This window comes from Excalfactoria chinensis, chromosome 3 (genome assembly GCF_039878825.1).
Source record: "Excalfactoria chinensis isolate bCotChi1 chromosome 3, bCotChi1.hap2, whole genome shotgun sequence".
NCBI lineage: Eukaryota > Metazoa > Chordata > Aves > Galliformes > Phasianidae > Excalfactoria > Excalfactoria chinensis.
This window is the reverse complement of record NC_092827.1, coordinates 35,644,860-35,663,766: the sequence shown is the minus strand read 5'-3', so window position 1 is coordinate 35,663,766 and position 18,907 is coordinate 35,644,860. Positions and strand designations below refer to the sequence as shown.

The window sequence follows — 18,907 nt, the reverse complement described above, 5'->3', positions numbered from 1 at the left end:
ATATTCAGTAAGTTCCTCACTTACACTCTGAAGTCAATCCAACACACTCCTGACATCTGTGTGCACAGAGTTATAATTGTTTTTACATTTGTTTGTTTTAATTTATTCTAATCTACTTTTCTGGTCACAGAACCATAGAATGATTTGAATCGGAAGGGAACTCATCTAGTTCCAACACTCCCACTAGACCAGGTTGCTCAAACCCCCATCCAGTCTGGCCTCAAGTGCTTCCAGAGTGGGGCATCCTGTTCGACTGTCTCACCATCCTTACAGTAAATAATTTTTTAGGGTCCAGAAAAAAAAAGGGTCCAGAGGAGGCCCATGAAGATGATCAGGGGGCTGGAGCACCTCCCCAACGAAGACAGGCTGAGGAAGCTGGGCTTGTTCAGCCTGGAGAAAAGAAGACTGTGGGGTGACCTCATTGCAGCCTTTCAGTACCTTAAGGGAACCTATAATCAGGAGGGGTGTAAACTCTTTGAAAGGGCTGATAGTAGCAGAACTAGGGGAAATGGTTTTAAGTTGAAAGAAGGAAGATTTAGGTTTGATGTCAGGGGGAAGTTCTTTACTAGGAGAGTGGTGAAGGACTCCTGGAACAGGCTGCCCAGGGAGGTTGTGGATGCCCTGTCCCTGGAGGCGTTCAAGGCCAGGTTGGATGGGGCCCTGGGCAACCTGATCTAGTAAATGTGGAAGTTTGGTGGCCCTGCCAGGCAGGGGGGTTGGAGCTTCATGATTCTTGAGGTCCCTTCCAGCCCTGGGTCATTCTGTGATTTTGTGATTCTGTGATTCTGTAAATCTATCCTCTTCCAGTTTAAAGTCATTTCCCCTCATCTAATCACTACATGTCCTGATGATACAACTTTTTTTAGCCCAATACAATGACCAAATTCCTTCTTTCCCAACTGGTCAAATTCCTATTCTTCAAGGCAGAAAAAAAGCTAAGTTCTGATAAAACAGGACTCAACGGCTATATCAGTAGCACCATATTAAACGGCACTGAGACCTCTGACTTTAAGGGAAACTGGCACAAATAAACCATATGTAATTAGTCATTAATAAATTTTCATATCCTTCATCATATAGCATCTGAATTCAAACTAATAACTGGAAATATAAAATCATAGAATCATAGAATTGCTCAGGTTGGAAAAGACCTTCAAGATCACTGAGGCCAACTACAACCCAGCCATACTACCCTAATTCTAAAATCCCTCTGCTAAATCATGTCCCTGAACACCACATCCAAACGGTCTTTAAACACATCCAGGGATGGTGACTCAACCACCTCCCTGGGGAGCCTATTCCAGTGTTTAACTACCCTTTCTGTAAAGGGTTGCTCAGCCTCCATACTGACTTCCTGCCCTGCTTAGAAAGTGCCCGGGAGACTATTCATTTGCTCAAGCCAAAATTATGATGAGGACTAATGTGACTACTTAATGGTGTAAAAATTTGGCAAGTCTTTGCAGCTCAAGCTTTTATGGAATTATAGAAATGGTCATAGAATGACTTAGCTTGGAAGGGACCTTAAAGATCATCCAGTCCAACCCTGCTGCCATGGACAGAGTAAGCCTTTGAAATAGATTTTCATTTCTTGTTAGGAAATTTTGGTTTCCTTGACTACACAGCACATTGTTATTGAGTCAAGATTTGATTTCGTATTGTTAATTTTGTTCTTGGGGAAGATTTTATTCTCTTTTTCCTGGTAGCTGAAACTACTCACAAATTCAAATTAAATGTAGCAAATATTTTCAGCTGAAATAAATGAAGTATTCAGAAATATCAGGGAGTATTCCAGCCGTTCCCAAAATGTGCTCTGATTCTCATCTGCCAGGAGGTGTATTTGGATCCAGGTGTAATTCAACTAATTCAAACTAGATTTTAGTTCAATTTCAATCCAAACTTCAGGAAATTTAATGAAAGGGACAAGCTACAGTCAAGATCTGTCTCTGACTGAGAACAGAATTCTCACCAGAATTTTTTTCTCCTCTCAGCAAAATGTCTGCAAGTTATCAATCAGACCAAAATGTAAAGATGATCTAATCTGTATAAACTGAATGCTTATTAATTCAGAACCTAGGAACCACCCACCCTCTATTCCCTTTTCCAGTTGAATGCCTGACTGACAAGTTTTGTGATAGATGGCATAAAGAAATGAATGCTGAAATTTGTACTAATCCTTTTTGCGTGTGTGTGTGTGTTGCCTACATTAAAATATGTGGAACAGTTAGTTCCACAGATAGCTTTCTCTTGATTGTCTTTTTATTATTATTATTATTTTCAAGAAAAGCAAAAAATTAAATATTAAACTGAATCAGTTATATTGGCCTGAATTTGTTTCCCTCAGAAATGTAAGAACACAGAACACCCAATTATTAATAGGGTTTCAAATAGGAAAGAAAATCTCTCCAAAGTGATTAGTGCATTTTATTTCTGTGTAAGTATTTGAGAAGAAAAAAAATATTGCTTCATGTTCATTTTCTCTCCTAGTTTTGAACTGAAGTTGAATAATTCTTTGCTTTGATTTTATCTTATTTACCATATTTTAGTGGAAAAGTCAGCAAGGACACTGATGTTCTACATATCCTGGTGTGTATGCAAAATAAAAGGCTCAAAGCATACTAATGACTGCCAGTTCATGCTGTCTGTGGAGGATTACTAAGGATTACAAGTAATTATCTGAAATTGCACACTGTTTTTTTGCCAATTTGTTTTTTAAAAAGTAGAATCGATAGGGCACTTAATTTCCTGTTAAGGTTTTATTTCTATATTATACATACAATCTTTGAGGAAAGTAAAAAGTGAATAAAACAAATGAAAGTCCCCGAAACACTTTTAGCTATTAAACACACATAAATCTCAAAAACAAATGTAAAAAGTTAGAGAAAATACTAGGAATTCATTCTATGTAGAAATTAATCTTGCTTAAAATACACATTTCAAATGTCATTGTTGAGACCATGGATTAGATTTGAGTTCTAATTTTTATGATTTAAATCAGAATAGTAGAAGTCCATGATATCAAGACACATTAATAGTGCAAAAGAGAAAGGTGTGCCACTGAAACAAACAAACAAAATATATGAAATAAGGAATTTATCCAAATAAATAAATAAATAAATAAATTATGCTTAGCAAGAAATTCAGACTTTATGGGAAACAGAGAATGTAGTGGATGGAAATTTATGTGTCATTTGAGATCTTCAGAAATGTCACTTATTTTCTGTCTAACTTTTCAGATACCTAAAATTCTTAGGCACTTCCATTTAGTAAGTGCACATTTTTCTAGTCCTCATAATAGAATCTGATTTTTAAAACAGATGTTTGTAATACAAGTGAAGAATGTTCGACTGTTTTTAAAGAAAAAGTCTGCCCTGGTAGATCTTTCTCTAGCATTTTTACTATAGTTGACCTTGAGAATAATTCATTCAGATATAACTAACCCAAAGAGCATAGATAAGAGTGACTGCAATCCTTTGTGTTTATTATTCATGTGAGGAGTTCTGTTCTGAAACTAAGGAAACACTAACCAGTTTTTGATGATAAATTCTAGAAGATTTAGGTAGGAGTCTTGGATAGAGCTGTGTATGCTTTTAACCATGCTGTCAGGCAGACATCGTAACTTTAAATTATGATCTTTACTCATTCATCCGTCTGGCTGATGTACACAGTCGCCCTTTCCCTTCCTGGGAGCCTGTTGCATGGGAAATGAATGTTACAAACCTCATTATGAAAGTTTAAGAGAGGAGGATGTGATGTTTGTTTCACAGCATTTCAAGGAGATTTCATTCACTAGTGCTCACACTCCAGCCTTCAAAAACACAAAACTGGGTGTTCAGGAAATATGGCCAGGGCCACTTATATGGCAGCTACCTAGGCTTAACTGCAGTTCTTTTAGCAGTTTTCATTAGTGATGACAAACTAGTTTGGTCTTTTTATTACCCTTTAGATACCTACAGTAACTTATGTGATTCTTTGACATCAGAGTTTTACTTATCTAAGCCTCCATAAATATTAGGCAAGGTTACCACATTGTCTGTTTTTACTTGTTTGGAATACACATATCTTTACAGTTACAGCCTGCCTTCCATTTGGGCAAACAGGAGAAATAATGACATGGAGAAATACAGTGTGTTTGATGTATTGTAACTTTGTTTTCATACCTCTGTTGTCACAGGGCAGTGCCTTCTGCCAACAAGTTGTCTGTGCTGTGGTCTTACAGAATGCAGGCTTTCTTGCCTTAGTAAAAAAATACACTTTTTAATTTTATTGCTGTGAATGGTGTTTTTTGTTAGTCATACATGCAACTCTCTTAACCCTCATTGTACTGTTTCTTCTGGTGTTTACACAGGCACATTTCCATTAATACTTCATATCAGTCTTAATGTTTTTGGTACAGATCTCCTCAGAGTCACCACAGTTTTTCTCATAGAGTCCAAGAACTGAACTCCACAGGGCATGAGGACACTGAAGAGGCAAATCTAATGGTCTTGAGGGTATTTCACTATATCTGTAGAGATTTAAGAGACTCTTGGTAAAAATAATCAGTTATAAACTGTAACAGTAGGCTACTAGGCTACTAGGCCTTTCCTGGTCAGCATTGTCATGAATACCTCACAACAAATTAGAAATCCAGGAAGGGAAAAAGAAAAAAATCAAGACAGGATACAGACATTCAACTGGGAAAACAAACAAACAAACAAAACAAAAACAAAAAAAAAAAAAAACAAACAAAACAAAAAAAAAAAAAAAAACTTAACAGAGAAAATTACATGTGAGTAAAGGAAAAAAACAAGGAAACTTTTGGTCTCTTGCAAGTATTTTTCACACCAGTCCTTTAAAGAGACCTTCTCTCATTAGTGCACTGGCAAAATGAAATGGAGATTCACATCTCTGGATGTATACTACATGAGTAGATGTTGCACATCCAACAGGCTTATGTTCTGTAGTATGTAAGGGAAACAAAAGTTTATGCTGGAATAGGAGCAGTATTCCATGACATAAAAATCCCTGGACCTTATTTAATCTCACTGTCATAGGATGTCTATGGAAGACTAACTCAGATTTAATTCAGGGTTTTCCAAACCAAGTCCAAGTTATTGCTACGTTTAGATTTCTTAAGTGAGAGTTGTCACTCGAACTTTTAAAGTTTGTAAGATGATTCCTCTCACAGTTTCCTTTGGTTATTTTGGTTGATCCTTCTAGGTTTGACCAATGTATCTGAATCGAAATGAAAGGTTTTCATTATAAACATGCTTTTTCAACTTAAAGTAAGAACTTTATTTAAAATCCTTTGTCAATCCTAATGAGTGATATGAGATGACGACTGGTAAATTCTAATTATATTTTTCAGTCATTGGAATTACCACCATTAACTTCCAACATCATTCTTGTTACTTTACCACAAATCCCAAATTACTGGTAGAACTTTATTATCCCAGATTCCAAAACTTCATCTAACTACCCACATTTCTCTTTCCTTAGAAATACTAATTACCAGTACAGTGAAGGGAAAAGAAGAAAAAAGAAAGCTAAGCAAATGAAGTATTTGGAAGCCTTAAGAAAATCTATATGATAATATTAATAAAGAATGCTGAGCTGAATACGTGAAATTCAATGGAGCATTTAAAATTGTTGAGTATATCAAACAAGATACGATAGGAAAATACAACATGTGACATATTAGGCAATGTTTGCGATATAATGATTAGAGCCTTGTTCAAGTCTCATCTGATGACACTAAAGTTTTGAATATAATCAGATTGAAGTTTCTTGATTTTTCATACAAAATTTTCTCATATTCTCTAATGGATAAAGTCAGAAGAAGTGCACGGTGCTTTTCTTTGTGAAACTTTCATCTGAAGACTAGGCAGATCTTATTGGTTGAGGTGAAAGCTTAGAAATATTAATTTCTTCTTTTCTGGAACATTATTTTAAAAGTGGAGTTTCAAAGGCTCAAAGGGAAGTTATATAGCAGTCTTTTTTATTTCCTTTGGGATCTGAGGACATAAGAGTGCCCTTGAAAAAATTCCACTGAGAGTGAGTAAAAATTGGAGAACATCCCAGAGTATTGTCTCACCTGAGATCCTTTGGCTGCCTTACATCAAACGAGGAGGCCATGGGGGTGTGAATGTGGTATGTATAAAGCAAAGGACAGAATTATTTTTTGAGGTCATCCAAAACTGCAAAGGTTGGTGCTGACTGAGGGAGAAAATGTTTCCATTGTATTATTTATTAGAATAGCACTGAACTAAACAATTATGTATGAGTTTGGTAAGAATGCATGTAAATTGAGCGTGGCCAAAATCTAACATATTAAGCAGATAAAGTGAAATGTCTCAAAATACCTATATAACTCCAGCTTTGCAAGCTGATTTAAATTATTACTGTTCCACTGAAGTCTGAGAGGTCATTTCTGTTCTTCTCTGTTGAGCGTTTGAGCAATTAAATGTACAAAGTCCTGGCAGTCATGTCAGATGTCAAGGAAGATGTCAATTCAAATGAAAACTTGGAGTTAGTGAAATCCTCCACATGAGGTTAAAGAGTGGGCTGCCAAAAGGTTAAATCAATACACCTTATAAAAAAAGTAACTTCATAGTTCAATACTCAAGGAGTTAAAGATGGATCAAGAGCTCACGAAAAGTCTAAATGCTATTGGGATCAGGGGAAATGACAGAGAGGTGCTCAAGAATGTGTTCCAGTTGCAAGACTATCAAGAGGATGATCTAGTGTCCTGCAGACTTGACTTCCTAAGGTGGTTTGTAACCTGCATTAAATCTAAAGCCTTAAAACATCTCAAGTTCAAAACAGGATAGATGCCTTCAAGATTTAAGAGCAACATTTTATAAGGGAAATCTAGAGCCAAAGTCTGGTCTGAACAGTAGTATGCTAAGAATATAAACCTGCTTGAATTAGAGATAAGTTCTTGGATTTGTTTGGATATATATTATCAATATGAAGGAATGATTGTCCTGTAAAAGTGTTGAGGACATCCATTATGCTTGTTAATGGGCATTTTCATTAGCTTTCTCTCATCAAACTCTTCAAGTCAGGTAAAAAAACCAAAAAACAAAAAACACATGCACACAGACAAACAAAACAAACAAAGAAACAAAAAACCCAGAAACAGCAGTGTGGGACAGAGATTTTGTGATGAAGAACCGAAGAATAAGAATGATTTAAATCACAAAGAGGATCAGCAGCTGCCATTAGGATACCACAGTAGACTAACACAAATCAGTAAACAAGTTGTGAATTGTTAACATGTCTAAGTGAACAGAAACTAATCCTACTCCAACATTTTTGTGCTGATTCCACATCACCCTGTTGCACTGCAGGAGGTGGGTGTATGAGACCAAAACTAATTAGGAGAAATTGATTAGCTTTTTAATTCAGTCACCTGGTATCTTCCCACTTTCTGCACAGCTATGGACCTATACTGATCATTGTAAGAAATAGTTCCATTTTCCTTTTTCCTCCTTTCAGTTTTATTTTTCTTTTCTGTCTTGCAAAAATTCCTCCTCAAATCTGAGCTTCGCTAGGACTGTCAGAACAAAATCATATCAGAATTAAATTAATCAAGGTGGACTCAATATAGAATTAAAATTAAAACATCACATTAATTATAAAAATAATCCATCTTTATAATTTTTAAGAAGATTGCTATCTAGTTGGATTTAAATTCTAATTAGATAATTTGGTTGAGTCAATCAATATAATAATTTGAATGCTTAATGCTGGAACCAAATTATTATTTAATTTTTAAGCCACAATTTCAAGGCTAATGCCAAAGATTCCCACTTAGAATTCTACTCTTTTGCAATAGTTAACCCTTTTCTTCCTAAGAGCGGATATATAAAAAAAAGTCATAAATTCACATACATAAGAAATTGGGAGGGAAATCCTAATCTTTGTAAAACTTAGTGTATGGAAAACAGCATGGTAGTATGACTAATTAAAAAGCAAATCCTTAAGGGAGATTAAGTCTAAAACTTCTGCTTTTTGTGCCTTCACCAACATAAAATTTGAAGAGATCTATCAACGTGCATTCACCCAGAATGCTTGGAGAATACTGGGAACAAAGCCAGCTACTTAGCAGTTATTCCATAAAATAAGTAAATTCAAATTTATGAATAAAGTACAGACATCAAACTCCTTTGATATATCATTTTTTTCCCCCTTCATATCTGTCAGATGGATTATTTTTTTCTGGAAAAGAAATGTCCAACATTGTAAAGATTGCATATTTCTACTCTGTTTTGCTCAGGGACTAATAACGTAATGTCATATTGGAAAAAAATTGAACTTGACAGAATAAATTAATTTACTAATAAAAATGTCTTTTCCAAAAGAAAAAGAAAAATATTTTGCTTAATAAGTACATCTAGGGTGTCCTAGTATTAACATTTTCATTTCTTTAACGTTACATTAAACCTCATTTTGACTGAAGTATATGAACATGTTTTTCCCCCACCCCACAAAAGATTTTATTTCAGTTTTTCTTTCTATCAAAAATTATTCTCAGCTTTAATGTTTAAGACATTTAACCCTTTTAATTAGTTAAAGATGGAAAAATATCTATTAGAGAAATGGAAGATTTCTTGTGAGTATCCTATTTTCAGTATATTAAAATATGCACAGATACATGATACAGTAAAAACTGAATATTGCTCAACACTTTTCATATATGGTAAAAGAGAATTGTTTGCTGTCCTTTTTGTTACAAGACAGTATTACAGTTCAAGACATTATGTCAGAAATCAGGATATCCTTTCATCCCTTTTGCATCTCTTTAGTATCTTTTAATTATTTTTAATAGTGCTAGTATTATGAAAGGTAACTACTTCATATTTTTCATCGAGTAAAAAGAATTCTTGAGTATTACCTTATGGCAGGACTAAAATGTTGTGGGCCAATATCACAAAACTCCTAGGATACATTTTCAGGAGTTAAAAATAAATATATGGTTCTCCTGTAGTTATTTGTACCTTTGAGACCATGTCTGTGTGCATATTCATTCATATGCACATGTATGCATGTGTGTTTCTTATTTGTTTTTCAACATGACAAATCTTTTAAAATAATGAAAATATTTATCAACCCATGTATTCCTTCTGCTGAGGAGTACTTAGGTTTCTGTTTGCAAATGTAGTTTTATTTGCTATTTCGTAAATATTTTGTAAGTAAATATTATAATTATTTGTTAATTTGTAAATTGAATAGCTTCAATAAGAATTTTATGTTAGTAGCTAAAACAAATATATATAGATGTATTTGTTGTTTTTTGTTTGTTTTGCTTTAATTCCGTCCAATTTTTTTTATTGTGCTTTTCCCGTTGCTTCCCCACTCCACTGAAAGATACAAAAATGAAGAATAAAATCCATTAAATCTGGATAAATGCAATATTAGTGATGATAAATAAGAATGCCTTATATGCAGCTGACAGACATTCCTTTCTAACCCTTTCATCATAAGCCAGAGAAATAAGAGCAGCTCCTTAATAAACTCTAAGAAAGGTTAACGAGTCTGCCTTCAGTGAATCATGGGAGGGAGTAGCAAATGACTTTCTGTGTGAGGGATCACTCTTAGAAAATGCCATGTGACCAACTCCTTTTAAAATTAAAAACTCCTTTTAAAGTTAGCAGACAGAAGTTCAAAGCCTTGCACTAAGTATAGCAGCGGTGCTGTCACACGTAGTAAGGGAAAAATTGTCAGCCAGCCATAACATTATGCCTAAAATATTCTACTTCTAATCTTACTTCAGAATTTAACACCATCACTCAAGTAATAATTGCTTACAATTAGTAACTAAATTGAATGGTGTTTTCTACAACTTCTGATTCATATTGCAACGTGCAGGTAATTTTATTTGGATCATTCTCTCAAACTTGATTTAATACTTTAATTATGGAAATATTATTTGCCCTCCATTTCCCCTTTAAAAATGTACTGAGTCCCCTGGAAGCTTTATTTTCTCGGTAATAGAATTTAATCTGAGGTTAATGACACATAAATTGTACCTGAGTACTTAATTCTGTATTTAATTCCCTTCCCTCCCAGCCCCTCCCCTCCCCCCCCCCCCTTTTTTTTTTCACTTAACTTGGTTATTAAAGGCTATGGTAGAACTGAAATAAGCCATAGTGCTTTTTAATGTTATTTTACCTTTGATCTTTCTAAAAACCAAAACCAACAACAAAACAACAACAACAGAAAGCTTTTTTTTTTTTTTTTTTTTTTTTTTTTTTTTTTTTTTTTTTCCCTGAAAGACAGTAACTTTAATTATTCCAGTGTAATAGTGAAAGTACCTACACAGGACTGGTTAAGAAAGAACCTTACCTTCAATAATAATAATAATAACAATAATAATAATAAGCATTGTAGGTAAACTGCATAGATGAGGTTTTTTTTCTTGTGAATAAAGAAGATCTAGTTCATTTTCTGTTGTTATGAAGCTGCTCATATACAACAGAGATGCATATGTAAATGTTTCCATCTAATATGGAGAATTACAGTGAGAATAAATTTTTGTCAAGAAAACAGTAACTCCCAAAATGTCAGAGAGAAATGCAACTCAGTGCTGCTGTAGAGCACTATGTAATGCCACGTTACTGCAGGGCAGCAGGCCCAGTTCAGATGGATTTCTGATAGGAAGCCCAACACGCTTGCCATATGACCAGCAGGGAAAAAAACAGGAATTCAAATGACAAACAATTGTCTTGCTGGCAGACAGAGACCTGCCAATGAAGCTAATTGCTGTCTCTCTATAAGGCTCTGCTGTATGTCTACATCTACCTGTCACAAACTTCCTATTTCTCTGTTGTATTTTTCCTGCTTAATTATAGTTTGTACATCACAGTTCCTTGATCCTCACTGTGCTCCTGGTTGTTAACATGCTACGATAAATAAATAAGAAATACTAATAAGCAGGGACAGCTGTAGCACAGGCTGATATGCTGCTGCCAGAGACAGCAGGAGGATCAGATCACCAAAGTTGTGGCTTTCAGACAGTAATAGTAAACGAGTCGCTTCAGGAACACAGGGGGCAGAGCTGCTCCTCCAGACAACATTTTTTCCTGAGCACTTCTTGGTTCTGCAAGCTCCTTGTCTCCTGTACCAGGGTTCATCAGTGAGCTTCTTCCTGCTCAGCTCTGGCTCTGCTGCCTGCTGCTTACTGTGGAGGGGGATATGCTGGCTTATTGAAGCCATAAGGAAGATAATCAGAAGTAAGATACTGACAGATGACTGCACCCTGCCTTAGTTTTGTCTAACCTATACAGGAAATATTCTACTTTACAGATGGGTCAGACATACTGGGATGAGAAAGTGGGTACAGTCCCCTGATAAGAGCAAACCAATGGGTGGTATGGCTAACTGCAGGAAAGACCACTGACTGATCTAACTTGCTGAGAAGCCAGAAAAAAGAATGGCATAAATGGCTAAGCTCAGAAATCCCAACATTTAATTAAGGTAAATGTCTGACAGGAGGATTCCGTGGCATTGTAGAAATTGCTTGAGAAGTCTGTCATTTTATGGTGAATTCATCAGCTTCACTCAGCACCACATCCTCTACATAGAAAGAAAAAATTGTAAAGTAACATGCTTTCAGTGGAAAAAAAATATAAAAAAAAAAAAGGCAGGGGGGGATCTTAAATCAACCTCAAACTATTTGCAAAGGTGATAACATCAGAAAAAGGAGGAAATGCTCGAAATGAATATGGGGATCAGAAGACAAAACAGAACTAAAACACTGTATCACTGTCTCAGGAAGAAGAAAAAAAAAAAAAAGAAAAGAAAAAAAAGAAAAAGGCTAAAGAATTAAAATAACACTTTGCAGGGTTAGCCAAAAAAGATTATTTCAAGAGATCTCTTGAAGATCTGTCATGGAAAACCTCAGCTCACAGACCTTGAATATGTTATCAGGATCTTGAGAAACATGTGGGAGAACTCAGCTGAATTGCATGACTTCAAATGAATGCAATTGGAGATTCAATAACAGGAAGATGTAAACACAAATAACAAAAATGACTAAGACAACCTTTAAAAATGAAGAACTGGATAGAATCAGGACCAGATGTCATCCATGGCTTTGGATTAACTGCTTTGCTCTCATATGGCTACTGTTTCTGTGCATTTCATAAGAAGAAAAATCACTGAAAAGATGAGAGGCAGCAGAAGAAGAGCACAATAAAAAGATAAACAAAAGCCTGGATTGTCAAGAGATTTCTAACAACTAGTCATCCATATGTATCACCTTCCCTTCCTCAGAAACTGCTAAGGTGGGTTTTACAATGTCAAATTTGGAACTCTGATTGAAATAGGATTAACATAGAATCAAAATGTAAGCAAATTAAAAACAAAAGACACCAAAACTCTATTTCTGGCTGACTACTGGTTTCAAACACTGTTCAGTCTAAGTCAAGAAATTCAAGCTAAGAGAACTTTTTTTGTAGATTCAATTCAGCAGTTACCAGGACCACTGCAATTGCACCAGCCTGCACCTGGCTGTGTATAATTTATCTGGGCACAGCAAGAGCTGCAAAGTGCCTTTTTGCTCAGACTAAGCAATATCTTTCTGGGGAAGTGTTACCCTGTAAACTGTTACTCTGTCCTTAAGTTGACCCCCACAGCAAAACAGGAAACACACTTAAAAATCTTGATATTCCTACATTCATCTAAGCTTTCTGGGAGTGTCGGAATGCTTTGTTGCATGTGCATCCTTTACTTCTGCTTAGAGTGTCTCATATTTCTCAGTCTCCACGACTTTACTATTAAACAACACAAACATTAGAGTTAAAAGCATGCAAGTTTAATCTAGAGATATAAAATTTGACATCCTTGATTACAAAGCTGGAAATAATGTTACTAAATCAGGAAATTAAAACAGCAAAATGTGTTCCTTATTACCTTGCTGGCATCAAAACCAGAGCTGTGTAAGTTCCTTGGTATATAGGGGCCTCAAAAACAATGGAACAATTCAGCTGAGCATTCTACTCTCCTTTGGATGCGAGTATTTGGAATAAGACCTAAAATTGCTTCAGTGAACACTATAGCTATGTCGTTTCTCCCCAGCATCAGTGCAGCTTTTCTGAACAGCATCTTATGTCTGTGTTTGGAATGTTTTCCTCTGCAATTCTTTTTTTTTTTTTTTTTTTTTTTTTTTTTTTTATCATGGATCAAAATGTAGATGCACTGAACTGCAGTTTATTATGCTTTCTAATTATCATGGACATTGCTATGCCTCCTTTTTAAAAAGATCTTCCTAAATGCTTATCAGCAACATTTTCATGATACAGTAAGTCATATATCATAAAAAGTAATTCTGACCATATATTTCATAAAATGCAAGGCCTTTAGAGGCTGGTTTGTTAATAACTTCTTATAGAGTTACAACGTAGTATTAATTGAACAAATGCGTGATCAGTGAAAACACTGTTTTTCAAAATACTTTCTTCAAAATTTTAAGAGTCCAAAGTCTCAAAGTGTTAACATACTGTTCTAACAGTAACAGTAGGATGAAAACAGTATCAGAAATCAAGATTAGGATGCATCACACATCTCATGATATACAAATGGATATTACCTTATCTGGCAGAATTTTGCTTTTCCAGTTGTCTTCTAAAATTCAGCTTGGGAAAAAAAACCTGAGCATTAAAGATTATGGCAAACATGTATGGAGTTTTACTTTATGAAGTGTATCCACTGAGAATCAGATTTAGAGATGATGGGCAAAACCCTCTTAGATGCACAGAAATGTTAGGAAGCTGATGAACATTCTGCTAAATGATCCAGAACAGGCTATTTGAAAATGTTGATTTATTATAGATTTGCAAATTCAGGCTCTTCACACAAATTCACTTACGCACTATGTTTTGAAACAAAACACAAATACAGAAGATTCAATAAGCACAGCAAGATTATGCATCTGGCTGGTACTGAAAATTCAGTATAAAATATTGGGCAAGTAAATACGTGCCTTCACTGGGATCCGTGCAGATTGAACTAACTCACTAGCACCATATAATTGTGGAAGCACATTCATGAAAATGTTAAATATTACTAGAACTGTTCATCTTGTGACAAACTGCATTACTGAACTTTGCACTTAAACATGGACTCTTCTGGTTTCTCAAGACACTGTATGAGAGATTTTCCTCCCTAATGTATCTGTCCTGCATGATTTTATGACAGCCTAAGATATTTTAACTGGCTGATAGCAGAAACACCCAAACTGTACTAGATGCTTGTGTAACCTCCCCCACACCCCAGCTCACTCACTTGGAATCAGAACTTGTCAGATAAGAAAAATAACAAAAATTAAAAAAGATGTCTCTTCCAAATGTTGATTCTTAGGGAAGAGGAAAAGATGAATCCTTTAAAATGAGAACAACCAAAGAGAAAAAACAGCCCCACAAATCAACAACGAAAGGATAACAAGCAGCTGATGAAGTTATCTCAGTGATTTTGCTCAAGAATATCCACGTCTCGTGTACTTCCTCCTAACAGAATTCAGAGCTTTCAAAATGATGTCATTCTGGAAAATATTCCATACTGGAAGAACATGTTGACGTTCTGAAGATTCAGCCATGTCATGTTATTCTTGATGAAAGGTTCCCAACTTGCCAGTCCATGAAGTTGCTATTTGAAATAACTGAGACTGCGGTGTAAAGAAAATTCTCTGATTACACTTGAAACATCTTTCTCAAAGCATAGGAAATACAACAGTTTTTAATGAAGGATAATAATTCCAGTTTTTGAAATTTGCTGACTACATTAAATCTTAAACCTCTTTACTTAGTTTTAGTCATTCAAGCCAAAATGATTGGTTTCAAAAAGCATTATGTCTGAGTAAGAAGCCAAGATTGCTACAGCAAACATAATTAAAATATCAAAACAGAGAATAATCCAGCTAGTGAATTTTAACTTCTCAGTAGAACTACAGCAGGAAAAATGAGACAAACTCTCTCTAGCATCTGAGTATACCCTCATTCCTGTTAAACAGAAAAGGTTATTCAACAAAGTGTCCCTGCTGCCATTCATCATAAAAAAGTAAGAGAAGGAATCTTGTGAAAAGAATTCTCAGAGGATAAAGTTTTATCATGAAAACAAAAATAAATTGAATTCAACAGTTTACTAACTGCAAGCTGATAACCATATAAAAATATATAAATGATGTTAAAAACAAAATGTATAGACAAGAAAAACAGTCACATTCCTGTGGGAACAGACTGAATTCTCACTGGCAGCAGTTAGCCACTCACCTTTCTCATCCCGATAAGCAATTAAGATGCTATTCTGTTAAATCTCTGCACTGGCTACTCTTCGTTTGGCTCAGCTTAAACAGATAAATGAACACGGACTATTTCTTTAGTTCCTTTTTTTTTTTTTTTTTTTTTTTTTTTTTTATTTACTGCCTATGCACAGCAGGTTGGCAGATCTTGTGCAGTAAGTGTTAATTAAGGCTTCTGACTTATTTTCTCTCCTTTTTTTTCTCTCTCTCTCCCTCTCTCTCCCTCTCTCTCCTTTTTTTTTTCTTTTTTTTTTTTTTGTTTTCCCTGCAGTAATATTTTACAATTCTCCATACTTTTTATCAATCAACTGCTACAAAGAAGTTTCTATGCAGTATTTATACTAGAATATTGCAATATTCTTACTAGAATATCAGTTATTGGAGGCTTTGAGCATTGGTGTTTTGCAAAAAGGCGTGTTGTTCTTAAAAGAGAGCAATGGGAAGAGCTTGCCAATCTGAAAGCAAAAGCATTCATCTGAATCAAATATGATATTTTTCCATGTATCTGTGCTAGTGAATGTTTATTTACACAAAAAGGTATACATCTAACATGACAGATACTCACATCACAGTGCCTTGGGGCTTTAAGTCACCTGCCACTGAGAGAAGAAATCTGAACTTCCTCCACTTACATTTCAACAGATTATCATCATCACGTTCTATCATTTGTCTTTGCTTGCTGTCCATGACTCACACCCACTAACCAGCTGGCTTAGGAAAAATCGATCTCCACAAAAATTTTAGCAGAACTGGTGGGCTTCTGTTAAAAAAGAATAAAGTTAAAATGAACATGCATCAATAAAGGAGAAAAAAAAAACAAACAACACAGCAATTTGGAGAAAGATACGCAGTTTCAACAATGTTATATAACATTGCCATAACCCTACCTTATTTCCTTAGGTATTAAGTACACACATAGCATATCTTACTCATTTCAATACTAAAATAATTTCTTAACTTACCAAGCCTGTTAGTAGCTTTAAGCAGACTGCAGCTTTCTGTCATTCACTGAATGTGAAATAAATGATTTGGAACTTCATTTCCTTTCATCAGAGCTGAGAGCCAGACTCACCTAGCCAAGGACAGCATGAGGGTTGTATCAACACAGACAGTTCAGAAAATTTCGCCACCATAACTAAAGCTTTGACAGTACCATGTCCAGCTGACAGCAGAGAACAGAATGCATTTTCAAGCATCTACCGCTCTCATAAAAAATAAAGCTCTCTTGGATCTTGAAGAGGCAAATGAAGGGATCATATTCCTGCAACTGTTTTCCCTGCCCACCTTCTGCTTCACATTCCTATCTAACATAATGGTGCGAACAGCTTATAAGGGCAGATTGGTACTAGGACAGTGTCATGTAAATGAGATGAATGAAAGTCAGGGAGATTTGCTTTTCTTTCTGGCTGTGAGGAGGTTATTGATGCTTTTACGCTACGTGGTATAGAAGTATGCATGGAGAAAAGAGTCTAAAGTGTTCTGGAAAGAAAGTAGAACAGTTGAAGTTATAGAGCTGCCAATCTGTTTGCCAGTACTTCATAGTGCTATTAAGTATTTGGTTGTTAGAAGTTAAATTTTGTCAGATTTTGGATACAAGCCTGACAGGGATGGAGCTCTAACTGCAAAGAGGAGATTAGGAGGGTCTCTAAAGTACGGTGCTGATAAAGCAGAGTGGATGATCAGAGAAGCAAGTACAGTTTTTGCTACAGTATCAGAATTTTCCCTATTTTATTTCTGTATTCACATTCCAGTGCAATTGCCATAATAATGTTATCGTATTCTAGTATATGTTTAATTGATTTCTATTAGAGTCAGGAAGGGAAAATACTGTTGGAGCACGAATTGCAAACAAATCTGACACAAATTGATAATTCTGATACAAGTGCTTAATGCACCTTATGACTTTTGGTTAATTAAAATTTTCTTGTGACTAAAATGTCAACATTTTCTTGTTGGATAACACATTTAAATTACATTTGATTATACATGGTTTTAAGTACAGCAAGTATCTTTTTCTTTCAGATTTTTAGAAAATCTCTAGAAAATTGGTTTTATGTCTACCTGTCCTAGGAAAAAAAAAAAATCACAAAGCTTACAGTAGGTCTCCACTGAAGCTTAACCCTCTATGTTTCAGTCAGTTTTGCAAGGTAATAGATATTATATGCATATTCCAACAAAACTTTGTTTTTCTAGATGCCAACTTCAGACTCTGATTTTAGTTAGTCCTTCGCATCCAGTACATTTATAGTTGGAACAATCAGGTATCAAAACAAAAAGATGCTAAGTCTTTCAGGTCATACTGAATTGTACTTCTCTGAATTTAAATCCCCAGGTCCTTCCTTAAGCATAGAAATCTAGAACAGTACAAAATATGTTTCATCTCTGAAAGTCTCTCACCTTTTCTTGAAGGCCAAGTACCCCTGGATAAATGCCAGACAGAATAAACAAAAAGCTACTGAGTTGCCATGCACATTTCTTCCTGCCTACTGGAGCTGAGTTTTTGCCACCTACTTACAGATAAGATTTCCATTGTAGTTAAGCTTAAGTCAGTTTTCATAAAAAAAATTAAAAAATGAATGCACTGGAAAGCCATAACACATGTTGAAATTAAATTGCACTTACAATACTATTCACTCTGAGACAAGATTCTTGAGTTTCCTCCAATCAAAGGAAATTCTTTTACTCTCATTATTAATAAGTGATGCAGATCTATAAATTTAATTAATCATTTTAATTCAAAAAAGGACTCTAATGTAATTTTAAATATCTGTTTTGATTACTTCAATGTCAATTCTTATAATCTGAAACAAAATACTTTGAAGACAACTGCATGGAAACTTGATATGTTCTCTATGAACATCAATTAAATCAAAATAAGTCTTGTATCTGGCTGCTTTGTGCATTGTTTCTTTGTTTGCTTTTATGGTATTGAAGTATCTAAATTTTTAACGTCCTAAGACTTAGTAATTTTGTTACTAACAATGCCAATTCCTTTTTCTTAGAAAAAAAATACTAGAAATCAGTCCTCATCTCTATAAACAAGTTCCTTAGATTCTGAAGATGTATAAATCTATTTATTGAAATAATCCAAATTCCAGTCTTGTGATGTTACCAGGCATAACCTAATTTATTCATTATTGCAAATATACATTAAAATTTACACATTTCCTGTTATTTTAATCAAGCATCTATTCTATAACATTATTGTGTGGAACTCTTTAAAATGAATTTATTCAGGAGAAGAGTTAAAACTCAAGAATAACTTCTGTAATTTGTGATTTATTTGCAGTGAAACATTTATATTTTTATTTATTATTCAGTTTCAGTTTCCATTGCACATGCACTCATGCAACATGTCAGTCAAAATATTTGCTTTCCAAACTTACTCCCTTTCTTTCAGAAGGGAATTCACTTTCCGGTAGTGCACATCAGCTAGACTAACTGTACTTATCCTGGGCAGTGCAGTGAAGCTGCAGGGAGCCGAGAGCATTTCTCCCAGCTGCGCTCAGTGGAGCTGACTGGTTGAGGAGCCAGGCTTTGCATTTTCTAACTGTGAAAAATGGACCTTAATGACTATCAGTTAGCCTGATTCAAGCTTGGAATACAGAACTCTCTTCAGAGTTAATT

At 35.0% G+C, this 18,907-nt stretch overlaps 1 long non-coding RNA gene across 1 annotated transcript; it reads right to left on the bottom strand.

Annotated features, from left to right (window-relative positions):
• Positions 1-14,249: 14,249 nt before the first annotated feature.
• LOC140250829 (uncharacterized) lies at positions 14,250-16,422 on the bottom strand. The gene is made up of 3 exons (XR_011903288.1): positions 16,243-16,422; positions 15,846-16,040; positions 14,250-14,647 (listed from the first exon to the last, which is right to left on the bottom strand). It is a non-coding gene; the product is annotated as an uncharacterized lncRNA (long non-coding RNA).
• Positions 16,423-18,907: the final 2,485 nt, after the last annotated feature.